General features: G+C 47.1%; 1 pseudogene across 1 annotated transcript in view; it reads right to left on the bottom strand.

Annotated features, from left to right (window-relative positions):
* LOC146869040 (coiled-coil alpha-helical rod protein 1-like) overlaps positions 1–21,292 on the bottom strand; it is a 206,051-nt pseudogene that overhangs the window by 49,673 nt on the left and 135,086 nt on the right. The window contains exon 14 of the transcript XR_014971950.1: positions 14,313–14,414. The product of XR_014971950.1 is annotated as a coiled-coil alpha-helical rod protein 1-like (transcript). The remainder of the gene's footprint in view (positions 1–14,312; positions 14,415–21,292) is intronic.

Below are 21,292 nucleotides of genomic sequence, written 5' to 3'. Positions count from 1 at the left end.
AACCGCTCGACTCTGACAGCTAACTGACGACGCGGAGCGGCTCCCAGATAAGGAGAACGCTGAAACCGCGTGACGTTAAACCGGGTGCAGCCGCTGGATGCTGCCATCAACGGGAGAATGGAAGAAAGACCATTCGGGTAGTTCGATAGCGAGGTTAAAAGAATTAATGTGGGTAAATAATTCCCGAGAAGAATAAATGAAACAAATAAAATAAATAGTTATGTCAAGTGGGATATGTGTGTTAATGATTATTGGTAAGTGGAATAAATCATTAGAAGGGCCTCATCGGGGCCCGGGGGAGCAGCATGATCGACGTTTTAAGGTTGGGGGAGGAGAATCAAAAGGTGAACATGTACGTGGGGGATCCTGAAAAAAGGAAGGTGACAATATGAAAGAATCTAATTGATAAACAAACGTATGTGCACATTAGGATTGCACAGAAGTACAGAATAAAGGGCGTGCAGTCAAACTCGTAGTCTGTTTTTAGGTAAACATACAGGTGCAGTGACTATTGTACAATGGGTGCATTATTTGAAAGCGTCTCAAAGTTATACGATGACACATTGAACCGGAAAAATGTAAAGATTCATTTGTAAAAAATGAAAAAAGAAAATTGGTTGTTAAAAAGCAGACATATGAGCTTATATCAATAAACATTTTCTAAATGAAGATTCAAGAGAACCAAATGGTAATTACATTGGGAGAGAGACGTCAAATGGTCATTTAAATACATGTGAATGGATATTAGCTTGCTGGCAAAGACAAATGATAGTTCCAATGGGAACGAAACACTCAAAAAATTCATGTGCATAATACGTACATTGGTCATAAATGTCTCATGGTCAACATCATAAAGTGTCTCAGAAATAACGTTAACAACAGGTTAGATAATGGGCTGGGGAAAACAGAGCAAAGTAAACCTTGTTCATGAATTACAGAGAGTGGCTAATTGAGCATTACTCGGGTCTTGTTCGTTCAAACCAGTTAGGATAGTGTCAAAGCGTATCATCATTTTAGACTCTCTAATGAGCAGGATAGAGGATATATTACCTCCCCGAGGTCCCAGTTCTGTCTTTTCCAAGACAATCCATTTCATTTCATCGGGGTGGTGTCCCAGTTGGTGATAGTGTTCAACTAGAGGTGCACCTGTCACATTGCATCTTATTCGACTTTGGTGTTGAAGAATTCTAGCCTTGACTTTCTGCTGTGTCTGGCCAATATATAGTTGGTCACATGGACACAGGATCCCATAGATGACGTTGCTGGAATTACAGTTGGTATGTGATTGTAATGTAATGGTCTGATGCTTATATTCAAAGTTCTTTGATTGCATAGTTGTGGGGCATGCTTTACACGACCCACACTTGAAGTGACCTATGATTGGTGGTAAACTCCAGAGTGACCGAATAGTTGGTTCAACTGGGTCCTCAAGGAAGGAATGCACCACATGGTCCTTAATGCTCATTGCTTTCTTAAAAGAATGCATCGGTGGATCAGGTTGGTCAATCTCCGTGGATATAATGTTCCAGTGTTTATTGATGATCTTTTTCACTGCATTACTGCGAGTGGAGAATGTTGTGACACATATCATTTTGTTATTTTGGCGTGATACATTGGGATGTTTGGGTGAGAGCAAAGTGTCCCGTGGGTTGTACCAGGCCCTCTTCCGGGCCCTCTTTACCAGGCGTTTGGGGTAACCTCTTAGGATTAACCTGGCCGTTAGGTTCTCAGACTCTGTTGTGTAGTCTGTTCGTTTTGTGCAGTTCCTGCGGATCCGCAGGAACTGTCCCACTGGGAGATTGTCGCGCAAGCCGCGCGGGTGGTGGCTACTGTACCTCAGTAGAGAATTTCTTTCCGTTGGCTTCCTATATAGGGTAGTAAGAAGTTTATCATCTTCGTGGAAAATTTTCAAATCGAGGAAGGGTATCTCCTGTGTGCTGGACTGAATAGTGAACTGAATGTTGTGATCGCACTGGTTCAGCCATTGGTGGAACAAATTGAGTTGGATAGTCTCACCATTCCAAATCATCAATATATCGTCAATATATCTCTTCCATGTATGGACATGGGCCGAAAATGGGTTGTCGTTAAGGACGAAACGTTTCTCAAAGTTATCCATATATAGGATCGCTAGATCTGGAGCGAAGGCAGCCCCCATCGCGACTCCTTTCGTTTGTACATAGTACTTTCCTTGGAAGTAAAAGAAATTCTTTTTCATAGCGATGGTCAAAAGAGCTATGATAAAATCCGTAGGTACCCTTGTTGGTGCTGGTCTTAGATCCAGAACTTCCCGCATAACCGCCAGTGCAGGTTCCTGCGGAATGCTGGTGTATAGCGAGACAATATCACAAGTGACAAGTATCTGCTCACTTGGGTTGAAGGGTTGTTGGTCAATCATTGCAATAACTTGCATGGTGTCTCGAAGGTATGTTTCTGTTTCTTCTGCCAATGGTTTCAGGAAAATGTCTATGTACTTACATAGAGGTTCCAATAGTGAACCGCAGCCGGATACTATAGGGCGACCTGGTGGATGTAGGATGTCCTTATGTATCTTTGGTAGCGTATAGATAGTAGGTAGTCGTGGATGTTGTTGATTCAGATAGTCGTATTCCAATTTACTGAGAAAGCCACAGTTTAATGCGTCCAGAGTTATTAAATGGATTTCCCCCATCAGGTCCTTCGTAGGATCAGACCTCAACAAAGAGTAACTGACACCGTCTTGTAACTGCCGTAGAATCTCCGATTTGTATGCAGTGGTATCTTGCACCACTATAGCCCCGCCCTTATCTGCAGACTTGATCACAATGTCTTTGTTATTTCGGAGGGTTAGGAGGGCCGCTTTCTCAGACTTGCTGGTGTTCGGTATGGTATGTTTGTATGTTGAAAGTAAAGTGTCAACATCGTTCAGAACCATGCTCTCGTAAGCCAAAATCCTGCTACTCATAGCATTGGCAGGCGGAAAAAACTTGGATGGAGGCCTTAATCCAGTGACCGACTTGGATAGACTGTCTTCCTTGTTTTTAAAAAAATACCTGAGACGGATCTTACGAAAAAACCTTTGGAGTTCGGTTTTGAGGTTGAATGAGTTCGGATGGGCAGTTGGGACGAAGGACAGGCCCTTGCAGAGTACAGCCTGTTCGTCAGCGTTGAGATTATATGCAGAGATGTTAACCACTGGATTATCGCTGGGCTCTACCATCTGTAGACTTTGCGCCTCGTCGATATCTCTCCGTGGTTCTCTTGCTGGAATCGGACTTGTTTCGGGGTTGTACCTCGGCCTCTGTCCCAATTGGCGCTCGGTGGGTTCTGCTGGCCTCTCGGGGCCCTCTTGGCCAGTTGCCACCTCGTCCTCGCGGTGGTCTCCATTGGCCTTCCCCTAAAAAAGGAAAAAAACCTTGGGGGGGGTACCAGTTGTCCCGGTAGTTGTAGTCGTAACTAGGGCCAGGAGCCTCTGGATCACTGTCTGAACTCACCGTAGAATCGGAAAACGTGGTATAATTCCTTCTTCCTCTGAAGGCCCCTCTTCCTCTGCCCGTGAAACGGCCAGAAGTATCCTGTTTGTAATAGTCTTCGTTGAGATAAGGATATGTGTTCTTTTTCTCATAGAACCTGATATCCTTAGAGAGTTTATCTAGTTTTTTATTCTGCGTAGTGGTTTCAAAGTCTTTTAGTGATTTAGTAAGATTCTCCAGAGCACTTTTGGCGTTGATCAAGGTTGAATCACCTGCAATTTCTTGTTTAAGGGCGGCTATTTCTCTGGTCAAGGCCTGAACCTACAGGCGAATATAATACCAGTTGGGCTACAGATAAGAAATGAACCTGCCATTTTTGTGGATCTACCAAAATTCAAAGAAGGTTTTAGTTTCATTGCTAACAACGCTTCGCGACATTGGATTGTCCTCGGAGTAGAAACTGCGGCTGAACAGGTACAACCCCGAAACAAGTCCGATTCCAGCAAGAGAACCACGGAGAGATATCGACGAGGCGCAAAGTCTACAGATGGTAGAGCCCAGCGATAATCCAGTGGTTAACATCTCTGCATATAATCTCAACGCTGACGAACAGGCTGTACTCTGCAAGGGCCTGTCCTTCGTCCCAACTGCCCATCCGAACTCATTCAACCTCAAAACCGAACTCCAAAGGTTTTTTCGTAAGATCCGTCTCAGGTATTTTTTTAAAAACAAGGAAGACAGTCTATCCAAGTCGGTCACTGGATTAAGGCCTCCATCCAAGTTTTTTCCGCCTGCCAATGCTATGAGTAGCAGGATTTTGGCTTACGAGAGCATGGTTCTGAACGATGTTGACACTTTACTTTCAACATACAAACATACCATACCGAACACCAGCAAGTCTGAGAAAGCGGCCCTCCTAACCCTCCGAAATAACAAAGACATTGTGATCAAGTCTGCAGATAAGGGCGGGGCTATAGTGGTGCAAGATACCACTGCATACAAATCGGAGATTCTACGGCAGTTACAAGACGGTGTCAGTTACTCTTTGTTGAGGTCTGATCCTACGAAGGACCTGATGGGGGAAATCCATTTAATAACTCTGGACGCATTAAACTGTGGCTTTCTCAGTAAATTGGAATACGACTATCTGAATCAACAACATCCACGACTACCTACTATCTATACGCTACCAAAGATACATAAGGACATCCTACATCCACCAGGTCGCCCTATAGTATCCGGCTGCGGTTCACTATTGGAACCTCTATGTAAGTACATAGACATTTTCCTGAAACCATTGGCAGAAGAAACAGAAACATACCTTCGAGACACCATGCAAGTTATTGCAATGATTGACCAACAACCCTTCACCCAAGTGAGCAGATACTTGTCACTTGTGATATTGTCTCGCTATACACCAGCATTCCGCAGGAACCTGCACTGGCGGTTATGCGGGAAGTTCTGGATCTAAGACCAGCACCAACAAGGGTACCTACGGATTTTATCATAGCTCTTTTGACCATCGCTATGAAAAAGAATTTCTTTTACTTCCAAGGAAAGTACTATGTACAAACGAAAGGAGTCGCGATGGGGGCTGCCTTCGCTCCAGATCTAGCGATCCTATATATGGATAACTTTGAGAAACGTTTCGTCCTTAACAACAACCCATTTTCGGCCCATGTCCATACATGGAAGAGATATATTGACGATATATTGATGATTTGGAATGGTGAGACTATCCAACTCAATTTGTTCCACCAATGGCTGAACCAGTGCGATCACAACATTCAGTTCACTATTCAGTCCAGCACACAGGAGATACCCTTCCTCGATTTGAAAATCTTCCACGAAGATGATAAACTTCTTACTACCCTATATAGGAAGCCAACTGAAAGAAATTCTCTACTGAGGTACAGTAGCCACCACCCGCGCGGCTTGCGCGACAATCTCCCAGTGGGACAGTTCCTGCGGATCCGCAGGAACTGCACAAAACGAACAGACTACACAACAGAGTCTGAGAACCTAACGGCCAGGTTAATCCTAAGAGGTTACCCCAAACGCCTGGTAAAGAGGGCCCGGAAGAGGGCCTGGTACAACCCACGGGACACTTTGCTCTCACCCAAACATCCCAATGTATCACGCCAAAATAACAAAATGATATGTGTCACAACATTCTCCACTCGCAGTAATGCAGTGAAAAAGATCATCAATAAACACTGGAACATTATATCCACGGAGATTGACCAACCTGATCCACCGATGCATTCTTTTAAGAAAGCAATGAGCATTAAGGACCATGTGGTGCATTCCTTCCTTGAGGACCCAGTTGAACCAACTATTCGGTCACTCTGGAGTTTACCACCAATCATAGGTCACTTCAAGTGTGGGTCGTGTAAAGCATGCCCCACAACTATGCAATCAAAGAACTTTGAATATAAGCATCAGACCATTACATTACAATCACATACCAACTGTAATTCCAGCAACGTCATCTATGGGATCCTGTGTCCATGTGACCAACTATATATTGGCCAGACACAGCAGAAAGTCAAGGCTAGAATTCTTCAACACCAAAGTCGAATAAGATGCAATGTGACAGGTGCACCTCTAGTTGAACACTATCACCAACTGGGACACCACCCCGATGAAATGAAATGGATTGTCTTGGAAAAGACAGAACTGGGACCTCGGGGAGGTAATATATCCTCTATCCTGCTCATTAGAGAGTCTAAAATGATGATACGCTTTGACACTATCCTAACTGGTTTGAACGAACAAGACCCGAGTAATGCTCAATTAGCCACTCTCGGTAATTCATGAACAAGGTTTACTTTGCTCTGTTTGCCCCAGCCCATTATCTAACCTGTTGTTAACGTTATTTCTGAGACACTTTATGATGTTGACCATGAGACATTTATGACCAATGTACGTATTATGAACATGAATTTTTTGAGTGTTTCGTTCCCATTGGAACTATCATTTGTCTTTGCCAGCAAGCTAATATCCATTCACATGTATTTAAATGACCATTTGACGTCTCTCTCCCAATGTAATTACCATTTGGTTCTCTTGAATCTTCATTTAGAAAATGTTTATTGATATAAGCTCATATGTCTGCTTTTTAACAACCAATTTTCTTTTTTCATTTTTTACAAATGAATCTTTACATTTTTCCGGTTCAATGTGTCATCGTATAACTTTGAGACGCTTTCAAATAATGCACCCATTGTACAATAGTCACTGCACCTGTATGTTTACCTAAAAATAGACTACGAGTTTGACTGCACGCCCTTTATTCTGTACTTCTGTGCAATCCTAACGTGCACATACGTTTGTTTATCAATTAGATTCTTTCATATTGTCACCTTCCTTTTTTCAGGATCCCCCACGTACATGTTCACCTTTTGATTCTCCTCCCCCAACCTTAAAACGTCGATCATGCTGCTCCCCCGGGCCCCGATGAGGCCCTTCTAATGATTTATTCCACTTACCAATAATCATTAACACACATATCCCACTTGACATAACTATTTATTTTATTTGTTTCATTTATTCTTCTCGGGAATTATTTACCCACATTAATTCTTTTAACCTCGCTATCGAACTACCCGAATGGTCTTTCTTCCATTCTCCCGTTGATGGCAGCATCCAGCGGCTGCACCCGGTTTAACGTCACGCGGTTTCAGCGTTCTCCTTATCTGGGAGCCGCTCCGCGTCGTCAGTTAGCTGTCAGAGTCGAGCGGTTTCAGACACGTACGCCGTCTCTAGGTAAGGGAACCACTTTAATGATACTCCGTGTACATTGGCTAATTCGACCCAGGATTTGGGTCCTTGTCCCTATGATCAGTCCCCCTCTTTATTAACAGGTAACTTTGCCTTATCCATTAGTATTACGGCTTTCCAGTACTTGCCTCTATTTTATTTTTTAGTCCCGTCACTAGGTCCTCGTATTCAACACGATCAATCCCCCTGCATGTACATTTATTATTGCGATTTTTCCACGCATTGGGTATTAGCCTTTCCCGCTGGTTTGTGTTTTTCCCTTTTAATAACATGTTTGTTCAGTCTTTCTATTTATTGGAATCGCTAGTCCCGCTTTCTGACTTCCCAGTATACGGATAATAGTATGGGGTACCAGGTCCTGTTTGCTTTGTATTTCTTCAGTGTTGGACTACCTATCAGGTCTCCCACTTAAAGAGCGCTCTCTCCATTTGGTTTTTAGAGGCTGCTTTCTCGGTGATTCATTTCACCCAACATACCGAATTAACAGACCGGTGTGATCTGACGGAGTAACTCTAACCCTCCCGTTTTTGCTAAACAATACACGTGAGTTTATATTAAATTGGAGTCATTACCCACCCCCCCTTTTTTCAAGTCAACTCCACTGTTGACCACACTGTCCCTTTTAAATTCATTTTTAGGTGACTTTTCACTCCCACCCGACCGTGGAGCCTTCTTTGCCCAGATGCCAAGCTGTCACTGACTAGATGCTCTCTTTTTCTGGTAACTATGGCAGTTATATCCATATCCAGTCCTGCAGTTGAATCTTTGCTTGGCACTATTATTTCTAATTCCCACCCATATCTTTGCATAGGTGCCTACCTTCCCCGGTTCACCATCCTCTTTGTCCTGAGGAAGACCCCACCTGTAAGGAATTAATCTACCTACCTTTGAAGAGGGGTCGAAACGTCGACATCCCATCATGCCAGTACCCTCAATAGTGCGTTGAGCACTGTGGACTTTCACTTGTATATGGCTATTTGGCAATAACTTTTAATTCTGTCAATGAATGACTCTTGAATATTTGGCACGACAGTAAGGTGCCCAGCAATTGACTTGTACCATTGTTATGAACTTGTTTATGTCACTTATCCTACTACCCCACCGAATTCGTCACTCCCTCCCCTTCCCCGTGGCACCCCGCACTTTTGTAAATAGTGTGATTTATCATATGCATTTATGTGCCTGTTCCAAGTGTGATTAAATAACACTATGGTTCTGCCTTAAAATTGTTGCAATATTTGTTGTGTTGATCTTTCTCAATTTTTATGCATGCTCTGGGACCATTTCTATTCCACAAAAACAAGCGGGGCGGGCCCCCGCATATAGGTACACCAAGCAAGCGGGCGGCACTCGCAATCACCACAAAGACATCACGGGGGAATCCCTCGCAATTCAAAAATGTACAGCGGGGTGGGTGTAGGAAGGTGTAATCTAACTATATGGTTGCCCCCACTTTTTTCCTGGTGTTTGCATGGTTTTGACTAGTCTGGCTGGGATCCTGCTATCCAGGACCCCAGGCTATCTGCTTACTCCCTTAAACGACTTGGTGTGCATATTAGATGCACTAGTGATTGGATACTGTGGTACCTTATGAGCCCCTAGTATATGGTACCTTAGGTACCTAGGGCATTGGTACTTCACAGGCCTACCAGGGGCTGCAGCATGTATTATGCTACCCCTGGGAAGCATTCTCAATCTGACACCCCAGGCCTGCTACGGCAGCCTGTGTGAGGTAGTGTTAGCACTCCTCACTGAGGTATAGGTTTCTATACCTTAGCGACATAACCATATGGATGAACACCTCACATCTTAAACTTAACAACGATAAGACTGAAATGATGATTCTAGGCAATCAGTCACTTTATCAACCTAAATCCTTATGGCCGCCCTGTATGGGCTCGCCACCCAACCCAAAAAAGGAAATCAAGAGTTTAGGAATCTGGCTAGACGAAGGCCTTAACTTTTTCACCCACGCAAGAAAAACGGCCGGTGTGTGCCATGGCCTTTTACGGACCGTTAGAAAAATCTTGCCACTACTCCCAATGCAATCACAAAAACTCCTCATTCACGGCCTTGTGCTGTCTCGCCTGGACTATGGCAATGCCCTTTATCTAGGTGCCCCCAAAAAAGTACTCTCAAAACTTCAGATAGTACAAAATGCTGCCGCTCGTCTTCTCACAGGAACCCATCCTCGCTGATCAGCGAAACCTGCTTTGAATGCCTTGCACTGGTTGCCTATCCAAGAAAGGATACAATTTAAGGCACTTTGCACGACATATAAAATTCTGCAAGGCAAGGCCCCACCGATTTAAAAAAATCTTATCACTCCTTATAGCACCAAGAGAACGTTACGTTCTTCACATTGTAACTTGGCATTCGTTCCAAGAATCAAGAAGGCCCGCCCTGGAGGTCGACTCTTTGCATATAACTCGTCCAAGCTATGGAACTCACTGCCCCTGGACATTAGAGCCCAGCCCAACCCAACCTTCTGTCATTCCGTAGGGCACTCAAGACCTGGCTGTTCCCGTAAGGCTCCCCCGCATGGTTTCTTATCATTAGCGCTGGGACGCTTACGGGCAGCCATGCGCTTTACAAATCTGTAAAATAAAATAAAATAAATATATCTCACCATACACACACATATAAACCTATCAGCCACCCCTATTGCAGGCCCTATCAATCCTGTGGGCAGGGTGCTTGGTTTACTATGTGAGGGGGTGCTTCTGCCTGAGCAGGACCCCTCTGCAGCTGGCACAGTCTATTCTCTGCCGCTGTTTGTGGATGCGGTTAAACCATATACTCTTAAGTGCATTATAACCTCGCGGTAAATGCTAACTTTGGGATGGCTGCATCAAAACATGTCGTGTTTGGTGTCAAACAACTTGGAATCATACCCCCACACCAGTAACTGGTGTGGGATTATGATCCCACCCTTCTAGAGGGGACGACATGTACCCACTGTACTAAACAGTAGAAATCTCAAAGAGCCCTGGCATCACAAAATGGATGCCACCAGCACAGACACTGGGCTGCCCTCCTGCTGCTGACCGAAACTCGCAGTGGAGGAAGCCCAACAATAGGCATCATGTCACAGGGAGGTGGCACCACCTTCCAGACAGGATTTAGTGTATTGGGGCTGGGTGGGTGCACTCCTAGAGTGCTTTGAAGTCCTGCACTGGGGGAGCAGTAGGCTCCTCTGTGCATATGCCAGTTCAAACCGGTCCAGGGGCTACCTGCCCCTGCTCTGGCGTGAAACTGGAGAAAGGGAAGTGGGTGTAACCACCCACTACCCTGACCCTCCTAGAGGAGTGGTCATAGAGCTAGTCCCTCCCATATCTTCACTATAAGATACCAAGCATTGCCAATGCAATTCAGATTACCCATGGACGACGCTCTACAAAGAAGAATCCTGGCCCTTCGACGTTCCACTATCTCTGGAAGACTGAAGAATCTCCCTTGGAGTCAAGGAGTGACTCCCCTGCTTGGCAGGCACCAGTAACTTGAATCGACGGTTGCAAATTTCATCGCTCCCGCCGGAGTCCGAAGTCCCTGCGTCCTCTGAAGCAGATTTCCTGACCTCTCGACGGCCATTTTGAATCCCCAGCGGGCTGTGACATCTGGACCCCACGAGTGACGAGGAACAGCAATACCAGGGAACCGTGCACTGATTTCGAGTGCAAACCCTAAACAACGTTCCACGAACTTGTGCTTTGGACCACTTGTGGCCAAAGTCCCTAGCAGGTCTGGTACCGAAAATCAGCGGCCTACCCCGTCCCGAGTGACCGTGGGCTCCTGTGAAACTTTTCCTGCAAAGGCGTCTTTGCGGTTGCTTGCCCGTTGGCTAGTGACTCCTCCGAAAACTTTCTAATCTACTTTAAGGGCTCTCCTGGTTGCTCCGGGCCTGCCCTCACTTACCCTCGCTGGGTAAGTCCATCAGACCTTGCTGGTTTGCACCATCGTCAATCTTCAGTCCACACGAGACTTGCAGTTGCCAAGGCTTGTTGGCGCCAATCCGGTTGCCGACACCTCCATCAGCTGCAGACGTCGTGGGACCCTCCAAATCCAGCTGCTGGTCATCGTCGATCACTCCTGGACCTCGTGAGCGTAGAGACAAAACCACATCAACAGCCTGAATCGACGCGACATCGGTGGTCATCCATCTTGCTGGCCACCGGTCACTGGCAAGTGATCTTGAACACTGTCCCCTCAATTTTCAGGTCTTCTCCAACTTCAATCCACCTTCGGATTCCAGTGGGCACCTCTCCAGTCGCCACAAGCAGCAAGTCTTCAGTGATCTCCATTGAAAACAGCATCTCGACCCGACACCAAAAGACACCTATGCACCCGGCTTCCCTGGGTGAGGTAACTCAAGCACTCCGGTGCCCAAGTGTGTGTTGGCCCTCGAAATACTTACCTTGTAAGTGGCTAGCTTGTTGACTGTACAGAAGTGCCCTAAACCTTTAAAATACAAACCACAACTTTTGCCGTTGAAACCAATAGGAAACCCGCGGCTGTGTTTAGACACTGCACACGTCTCCCGTGGGCTGATTACTTACCTGCTAACACTGCAGAAGTAAAGCCCCAGCGATTCCCAAGGCCCTAGGCCTTTTCATTTTGCAAGTCGAGTTTGTTAAACCACTTTTTTAGTATATGGTCTGGTACGCCCCTAGGGCTCCAGCCATATTTGTGCTTAATTTATTGAGAAGTGTTGACATTTGAATGTGTACTTGTCTTCTAATCTCATAAAGAGATTAGTAGAGTGTGTCTAGAAATAAATACATATATATTTGATATATATACCTGTGTGGTGTCCTTTCATTTAGTAATTCAAGAGATTACTATAACTAGTGACCAGCATATGGCAGGCCAACTTCTCACAGTGGGCACCCGCCAAAAGGCCAATACCACGGGGTGGGCACCCGCAGGTAAAGACAAAGATAAGCGGCAACAACGCGGGGTGGGCACCCGCCAAATCGGCATCCAGGGGGGAATCCCTACGTTGGGGAATCCCTCTTCCTCCTCATGCAGCGCAGCGCTGCCAAGGCCCACATGTTCCTCCTTCTTGGGGGGAAAGATGGCGCTTCCCAGGCGCTAGGGGCAACAGAAAGTCCTGGAGAAAAAGAATAGGTCCCAACCAGGAAAGTCCTCCAGCATCCAGGGCATCCAGGGGCTGGACAGGGCCCAGGGAGGCAAGCCTTCCCCTGGGCCCCAGCAGCAGCACGCCCCTGGTAGATTTGAGTCAGAGCAAGAACAAGAACATTTTCATGGGGTCACAGCCCCTCTTTTATACACAGAATCCTTTGTTTCCAAAGGTGCAGGGAAGGGGCGGACCAGATGCAACTGGTTCCTGAGCACTTTGTTTTGCTCAGCCCCTCTCCCTATTCACAGGACAGGCCAGGGACATCAGACGCACCACAGGGGGTGGAGCCAGCATTGTGTGGGGAAAGCCCAACCCTATTCAGGTCCCAGGTGTACTCCTCCCTGCCATCAACATGCAGATCTCCCCACCCACCACCGGGGCAGACCCATCCTGACTCCTGGAGACAGACACACCAGCCAATCACAAGCCAGACAGTCACTGCACAGTTATGTCAGTGTCTAGAAGTGGCACTTCTACACTAGACACAGTAACACCGCACACATCATCGCGCAGCATTTAATCTCACGAGTTCACACATACCAAACTCGACCCTGCACTCCTCTCACATCAGGGCTTAGCACGGTCACTCATATCCCCCATGCATTCCTATGGGAGGGCAGGTCAGTCTCACTAAACCATACACAGAGCGCACGCGCTTTCCACTGGGACACAGTGTGAAAGCGCCTAGAGGCCTAAAACCACTAGTACAACACAGGAAAAAGGCTAGGATAATGCAAAAAGTTCTAGGGGTGAACTTGCCAGAAGGGCCAAGTCCAACACTGCTCTATTTAATAATTGGCCCAACCCCAGGTGGTCATCTGGAGGTGATGGTTTGGAGGGATATGGTGTAGGGTCAGGCATATCTGGCAGAGGGTATGCCCAGTCGTCCAGTGGTGCGGTATCTGGATCCGTGAATGGATCATTAGGATCACCCCTCCCCCTAGGTCATTATCATCATCCTGTGGAGGTGGTGTATGTGATGGAGAGGGTAGAGGTAAGGGTGTTGTAGGCAGAGGGGGTGGGGTAGAAGGTAGTATGGGAGAGGAAGGAAGAATAGGTGATGTTGCAGAGTCCTTTTTGTTTATAGGAACTGGGACAGGTGTTGTGTCCAGTTTCCGTTTCTTACATGGCACCGCGGTGACATGTCCAGTTTTTGGATTAATATAGATCTTTTTCTGTCTTGGATCAATGGGATCTGGATGGAAAAGTTCTTGTTCTTCGTCTGAGTCGTCTGCTTCGGAGATGATTTGTAGATTCTCGGAATCTTCTTCCGGGACATCGGGACCCTCAAAGATGTTTTCTGGTTCCGGAGCTGGTCTCTGTGCCATGATGGCGTCGAGCTCTTCGATCTCGAATGGTCTTTTTGGATCGAAATGCTGCGCAGGCTGGACAGCTGGACTCGTCGTGTTCCGGTGATAGGCACAGGTTACAGACTTTGTGGTGGTCACTGTGCGGAAATTTTGCTCCACACTGGGGGCATTTTTTGAACGGCGTCCTTTCCATGAGCCATAGGCCTTACGGCGTGGATAGGCCCAGCAGTCCGCGTCGACGTCCGGAATCGAGCCGATGAAATCGATGTCGAGTGAAGGTGCTTCGATATCTTTGTATTCGAAAAGCTTGTGAATTGAGATTTTCAACCGGAGCGGAAAAGTTACATCCAAACCCAATGGCGGAAAAAAACAAGCTGAGGATGGAGTTGATGCCCATGCGCACTGTAGTCCAAGGGAGGAGTCACCTATCTCGTGACCAAAGACTTCTTCCGAAGACGTCAACAACCTGCAAGCATCCGAGCCCAACACCAGATGGCGATCTACTATCCTAAGTGTGTGATCTGCAGCTCATATGCCTCGAACATTATGTTTTCTTAATTGTTCAATGAAGAATAAAATATTTAAATGCACATATTTAAAACCAAACATGGCCTCCTGGGATCTCACCTGCTTTTGTGTGCTCCCGTCTGGCCTCCTGGACTCTCTTCTCCATCTCAGAGAGCTGTTGCATCATGCCGGCTTCAGCTTCGGACACCTTCTCCTGGAGTGCTGGGGAGAATATAATAATACAATAGTTTGGGTCTTTTAAGGACTTAAATGCCGCACTGTCTCACCTCTGACTGAACAATGGGGCGAAGCTCATCCCCTAATAAACAACAATTAAAATATGTATGCTTGATGTGGAGTGAGGCGAACACCTGTACAATTTGCCACTCGGAAAACATGAACCCAGGCCGCCCCTATACTAGAGAAGCACAATATGTCAAGTAAGGTGAGCACCAGGCCTTGTTCATGAGATCAGTTACCAGAGGTATAGCTGTGCGTAAGATCACAGAAGAATCAAGTGATGCCGTAGAAAGATGCAGGAGAAGTTGGTGATGCAACAAGGTGCAAGATGGCAGTTCTGCCAAGAGGCCTCACAAAGGTACAGCTTGCTCAACTAAGCATCATGAGGAGCAGCTCGCCCAAGTGAGGACTATGAGGAGCTCGCCCAAGTGAGGACTGTGAGGATCAGCTCGCCCAAGTGAGGACTGTGAGGATCAGCTCGCCCAAGTGAGGACTGTGAGGAGCAGCTCGACCAAGTGAGGACTGTGAGGAGCAGCTCGCCCAAGTGAGGACTGTGAGGAGCAGCTCGGGCAAGTGAGGACTGTGAGGAGCAGCTTGCCCAAGTGAGGACTGTGAGGAGCAGCTCGACCAAGTGAGGACAGTCAGGAGCAGCTCGACCAAGTGAGGACAGTCAGGAGCAGCTCGACCAGGGCATGTCCATGAGGAGCAGCTCGCCCAAGTGAGGACTGTGAGGAGCAGCTCGGCCAAGTAAGGACTGTGAGGAGCAGCTCGCCCAAGTGAGGACTGTGAGGAGCAGCTCGGCCAAGTAAGGACTGTGAGGGGCAGCTTGCCCAAGTGAGGACTGTGAGGAGCAGCTCGCCCAACTGAGGACTGTGAGGAGCAGCTCGCCCAAGTGAGGACTGTGAGGAGCAGCTTGCCCAAGTGAGGACTGTGAGGAGCAGCTCGCCCAAGTGTGGACTGTGAGGAGCAGCTCGCCCAAGTGAGGACTGTGAGGAGCAGCTCGCCCAAGTGAGGACTGTGAGGAGCAGTTCGACCAAGGCATGTCCATGATGAGCACCTTGCTCAAGTGAGGACTGTGAGGAGCAGCTCGGCCAAGTGAGGACTGTGAGGAGCAGCTCGGCCAAGTGAGGACTGTGAGGAGCAGCTCGGCCAAGTGAGGACTGTGAGGAGCAGCTCGCCCAAGTGAGGACTGTGAGGAGCAGCTCGCCCAAGTGAGGACTGTGAGGAGCAGCTCGACCAAGGCATGTCCATGAGGAGCACCTTGACCAAGTGAGGACTGTGAGGAGCACCTTGCCCAAGTGAGGACTGTGAGGAGCAGCTCGGCCAAGTGAGGACTGTGAGGAGCAGCTCGGCCAAGTGAGGACTGTGAGGAGCAGCTCGACCAAGGTATGTCCATGAGGAGCACCTTGCCCAAGTGAGGACTGTGAGGAGCACCTTGCCCAAGTGAGGACTGTGAGGAGCAGCTCGGACAAGTGAGGACTGTGAGGAGCAGCTTGCCCAAGTGAGGACTGTGAGGAGCAGCTCGACCAAGGCATGTCCATGAGGAGCACCTTGCCCAAGTGAGGACTGTGAGGAGCAGCTCGGCCAAGTGAGGACTGTGAGGAGCAGCTCGCCCAAGTAAGGACTGTGAGGAGCAGCTTGCCCAAGTGAGGACTGTAAGGAGCAGCTCGCCCAAGTGAGGACTGTGAGGAGCAGCTCGCCCAAGGCATGTCCATGAGGAGAACCTTGGCCAAGTGATGACTGTGAGGAGCAGCTCGGCCAAGTGAGGACTGTGAGGAGCAGCTCGCCCAAGTGAGGACTGTGAGGAGCAGCTCGCCCAAGTGAGGACTGTGAGGAGCAGCTTGCCCAAGTGAGGACTGTGAGGAGCAGCTTGCCCAAGTGAGGACTGTAAGGAGCAGCTCGACCAAGGCATGTCCATGAGGAACACCTTGCCCAAGTGAGGACTGCGAGGAGTTGCTTGCCCAAGTGAGGACTGTGAGGAGCAGCTTGCCCAAGTGAGGACTGTGAGGAGCAGCTCGCCCAAGTGAGGACTGTGAGGAGCAGCTCGACTGTGAGGAGCAACTTGCCCAAGTGAGGACTGTGAGCAGTAGCTCGACCAAGGCATGTCCATGAGGAGCACCTTGCCCAAGTGAGGACTGTGAGGAGCTGCTCGCCCAAGTGAGGACTGTGAGGAGCAGCTCGACCAAGGCATGTCCATGAGGAGCCAAAAAAACTCACTTTATAAAGGGGTCAAAAAGGGACAATTAGTTTAAGGACTATTACACCTCCAATCCCTTCAGAGTACCACAAAAAACTATCAGAAGGTGCAAAGTCCATTTGAGAAAGGAATAGTAAACCAATAACTGCTGTGAAAAAGTGCAAGGGATCCCTCGGGTGGTCGGGACAACACCCAACAGGAGTTAAGAGTCCATCAGCCCACCCTTACTGGCGGAGCATCGTCATCTGAAACTCTGAGGGATCACAGTCTGAGCCCACAATCGCGGGCCAAAAGAGGCTCTGCTAAGTGCACAGGCCGGTGATTCCCGGAAGAAAGTACTCCTGCCAGGGTTTGTACCCAAACCTGGGGACTCACGTGATGTGCAGTGCTCCGGTGTAGATGTGAAATTAAAAATGAATACTTGGGCAAAAAATATGTTTATTGAAAATTAACCAAGTTTCATATCTAAAAAACCTATAGTCTTTAACAAAATAGACTAATTCCTGGCTCAATTATGGTGTGGTCGACATGTTTCAGCCGGAATGGTCACCTGACCCGGCTTTCTTCAGGACCAAAAACAGGATAGATATAATTAAGATGCTACTGCTGAAAAAGTGTGTTGCTTGTGAAATGTGGAAAGCAAAAGACATACAATAAAAAATGAACGTCATATAAGATTAGTGGCAATAGCCACCCTACCAGATGAGCAATCTCGTGCTTGGACGCAAGACCAATGTCTTCTTCCCTAAAGAAAGAGTCCAAAACGTCAACCATCAGGAAAGGACATCCTACACAAGAAAACAGCATTGCTGGCCACTATTCAGCAGTGCCAATTCTGCACTACCCTTATTATAAAAAAACTCAAATGATGTTGCCAACACAATAGTATATGGACTATAATGGAAACTCACCCAGCCTTTTGTGGGGGAACCGCCTCACCTCACCCGGCTGCCTGCTCGGAGATGGAGGCACCGCTCTGTTTAAATGTGGAGGAGAGCAGATAAGTTACATATTGATACTTCTCTGATTCAAACTCTACACACATACCTTTAAACAGTTTGTCAAACCTAAAAAACTAAAAAGTCAAGGACCTCAAGAGAACCCATGAGTACGTCATTGCAGGTAAATAAAATGATGTGATTGCAAAGAAACTGCCTTAATCTGGTCTAACATGATTAAAGACAGAACTATAATTTTGTATCTTGTGTGGGGTTTCAAAAAGATAACGTATTGCTATATTATTCCCAAACATGTAGGCAGCCTGGCTAGTTAGATGAACAAAGTTCAGGCACAGGGAGTGTGATTCCCCAACTCTGAGTTACCACAAGGACCCTCCTACTAGTTGCAGAAAAAAGCCACTACACGACACCCAACAGGATCCCCAAACAGGACCCCTTCCAACCTTACCTGTCCGTCGGTACTTCAGACTAGCCAACGAGCTGTCTGGGAGGTGTCGGCAGGAAGGGGAGGGGTCCTTTTATATCCGCTGTAGTTGGGATAATCGTTGTCAATTGACATCAGGTGCGGGTGCATCCAAACTCGCCCGACAGCCGCCGGACGAAAGAAGCATGCGCGTAACTAGAACACACGCCTGAAGGCGTGCGTACTGTGAAAGACCCAGGGCGCAGATGTTAACGGCCAGTGTAGCTGACGAGCGCATGAGTGTCAAAGAGACGCCCGCTTCGCATCGACCGCTATACTGCGTGAAATGGGATGCTCGAGCACTGCAATCCTTGCTAAGGCATAAGCATAAGTGCATGTGCAGGGAGTAGAATTACAGGGCATGAAATGAGCCTCAACATAATGGCTGAGGTGTATAAAACTCCGCAATTTTGTACAGAATGTGAACATTCAAGTCCCTCTCCGTAATTTATGAGTACCAAGAAGGCAAATGAATGAAAAATATACTAATATATCGCAGGAATATACCTCACGATAAAACGGTGACAAGTAATACCAGCAAATAAGGACAAGCCCCGTGTCAAGTGCATCAGTTAGTACCCACTGGTTGCGTGTGAAGAACCCTTCAGTGGTTAGGGACTTCATACCTGAACGCGCAAGCTGGTGAGGGGGCTATGGACAGTAGTGATACACTCATGCACTCAAAATGCCAAGCCATATAGTTGTATGTTCAAAGCAGCCTGCAGGGTCTGCTATCATGTCAGTAGATCTAGCAACATATGCAACAACCAGCTCGGGTTGTAAAAGAGAGTGTTAACCAACAAACAGTGTTAACAAAAAACATTTGTTGCAGCAACTTGTAAGCAAGCGTCGGGAAATCAAGTACCCCAACATAAAGGTGTCTCTCAAGAGTAGTTCAAAAACTTTTTAGGGCAAAGGCCATATAAGGTCAAATATCTTATTGCTCAATACGAATACCAAGAGTCAAAGAACTCTTGAAAACGTTTGCATCTCAGCAAGTCTTCGAATAGATAAATTGACCCTGAAGCTTCAAAGAGAGGCCCACGGTATACTGTCATTTAAACCTTGTGTGTCCGTCTTCAATTTGAAAATCCACCTTTGTTCTCTAGAAAATAGGAACTTGGAAATGTCTGTTATGTGTTGGGGAATAAAAGGGCGTTCCAACACAAGCCATCTTAAGTCATCGGCCCTGTGTTTTTTGGCCAGGAAATGATCAGTCAAACAGGTGGACTGTTTCATGCAACGAATAGTACTTTTGTGCTCGCTGATGTGGAGCTTGACTTTGCGTGGGGTGTACCCTATATAGTGCAAAGCGCAAGGGCACGTGATTCTGTAGATCACACATTCCGAGTTACAATTTGTGTGATTGTGTAGTATCCAAGGACAGCCTGTCCCTACGTCCACTGATGTGGTCTTGATGGTCTGAGGGCAAACACTACATGAGCCGCATGGAAAGTGGCCTCGAACTGGAGGTAGTGACCACAGGGTGTTAGCCCCACGTGTGGGATGCGACAGTGGCCGTGTATGTACTAAACTATCGCGTAGGCTCGGACCCTTCTTGAATGCGAACAGAGGGGGTGAGATGTTGTCAGATGCTACATTTAATATATGCCAGTGTTTTTGCACCGTTTTCTGTATACGATTGGACAGGGTACAGAAAGTAGTGACAAAGGTGAGTCTATCACTGGGGACTTAGGGAGAATCTTCCGGTGGGCCAGTTCCTGCGTATTCGCAGGAACTGTTCCACTAGAGAGCTTTTCGATAAGCATGCTAGAGAACTAGCCACACAACTACAGTCACGACAGTACCCCAAGCGCCTGGTGCGACAAGCATGGAAACGAGCATCGAACAACAATCGAGATGCTCTATTAGACGTCAGTACGTCTAGGACCCCCAGTGATAGACGCACCTTTGTCACACAAGGTTTAAATGACAGTATGCCGTGGGCCTCTCTTTGAAGCTTCAGGGTCAATTTATCTATTCGAAGACTTGCTGAGATGCAAACGTTTTCAAGAGTTCTTTGACTCTTGGTATTCGTATTGAGCAATAAGGTATTTGACCTTATATGGCCTTTGCCCTAAAAAGTTTTTGAACTACTCTTGAGAGACACCTTTATGTTGGGGTACTTGATTTCCCGACGCTTGCTTACAAGTTGCTGCAACAAATGTTTTTTGTTAACACTGTTTGTTGGTTAACACTCTTTTACAACCCGAGCTGGTTGTTGCATATGTTGCTAGATCTACTGACATGATAGCAGACCCTGCAGGCTGCTTTGAACATACAACTATATGGCTTGGCATTTTGAGTGCATGAGTGTATCACTACTGTCCATAGCCCCCTCACCAGCTTGCGCGTTCAGGTATGAAGTCCCTAACCACTGAAGGGTTCTTCACACGCAACCAGTGGGTACTAACTGATGCACTTGACACGGGGCTTGTCCTTATTTGCTGGTATTACTTGTCACCGTTTTATCGTGAGGTATATTCCTGCGATATATTAGTATATTTTTCATTCATTTGCCTTCTTGGTACTCATAAATTACGGAGAGGGACTTGAATGTTCACATTCTGTACAAAATTGCGGAGTTTTATACACCTCAGCCATTATGTTGAGGCTCATTTCATGCCCTGTAATTCTACTCCCTGCACATGCACTTATGCTTATGCCTTAGCAAGGATTGCAGTGCTCGAGCATCCCATTTCACGCAGTATAGCGGTCGATGCGAAGCGGGCGTCTCTTTGACACGCATGCGCTCGTCAGCTACACTGGCCGTTAACATCTGCGCCCTGGGTCTTTCACAGTACGCACGCCTTCAGGCGTGTGTTCTAGTTACGCGCATGCTTCTTTCGTCCGGCGGCTGTCGGGCGAGTTTGGATGCACCCGCACCTGATGTCAATTGACAACGATTATCCCAACTACAGCGGATATAAAAGGACCCCTCCCTTTCCTGCCGACACCTCCCAGACAGCTCGTTGGCTAGTCTGAAGTACCGACGGACAGGTAAGGGGTCCTGTTTGGGGATCCTGTTGGGTGTCGTGTAGTGGCTTTTTTCTGCAACTAGTAGGAGGGTCCTTGTGGTAACTCAGAGTTGGGGAATCACACTCCCTGTGCCTGAACTTTGTTCATCTAACTAGCCAGGCTGCCTACATGTTTGGGAATAATATAGCAATACGTTATCTTTTTGAAACCCCACACAAGATACAAAATTATAGTTCTGTCTTTAATCATGTCAGACCAGATT

The sequence above is a fragment of the Triturus cristatus genome, chromosome 1_1 (genome assembly GCF_964204655.1).
Source record: "Triturus cristatus chromosome 1_1, aTriCri1.1, whole genome shotgun sequence".
NCBI lineage: Eukaryota > Metazoa > Chordata > Amphibia > Caudata > Salamandridae > Triturus > Triturus cristatus.
This window is presented reverse-complemented; position numbering and strand designations above follow the sequence as displayed.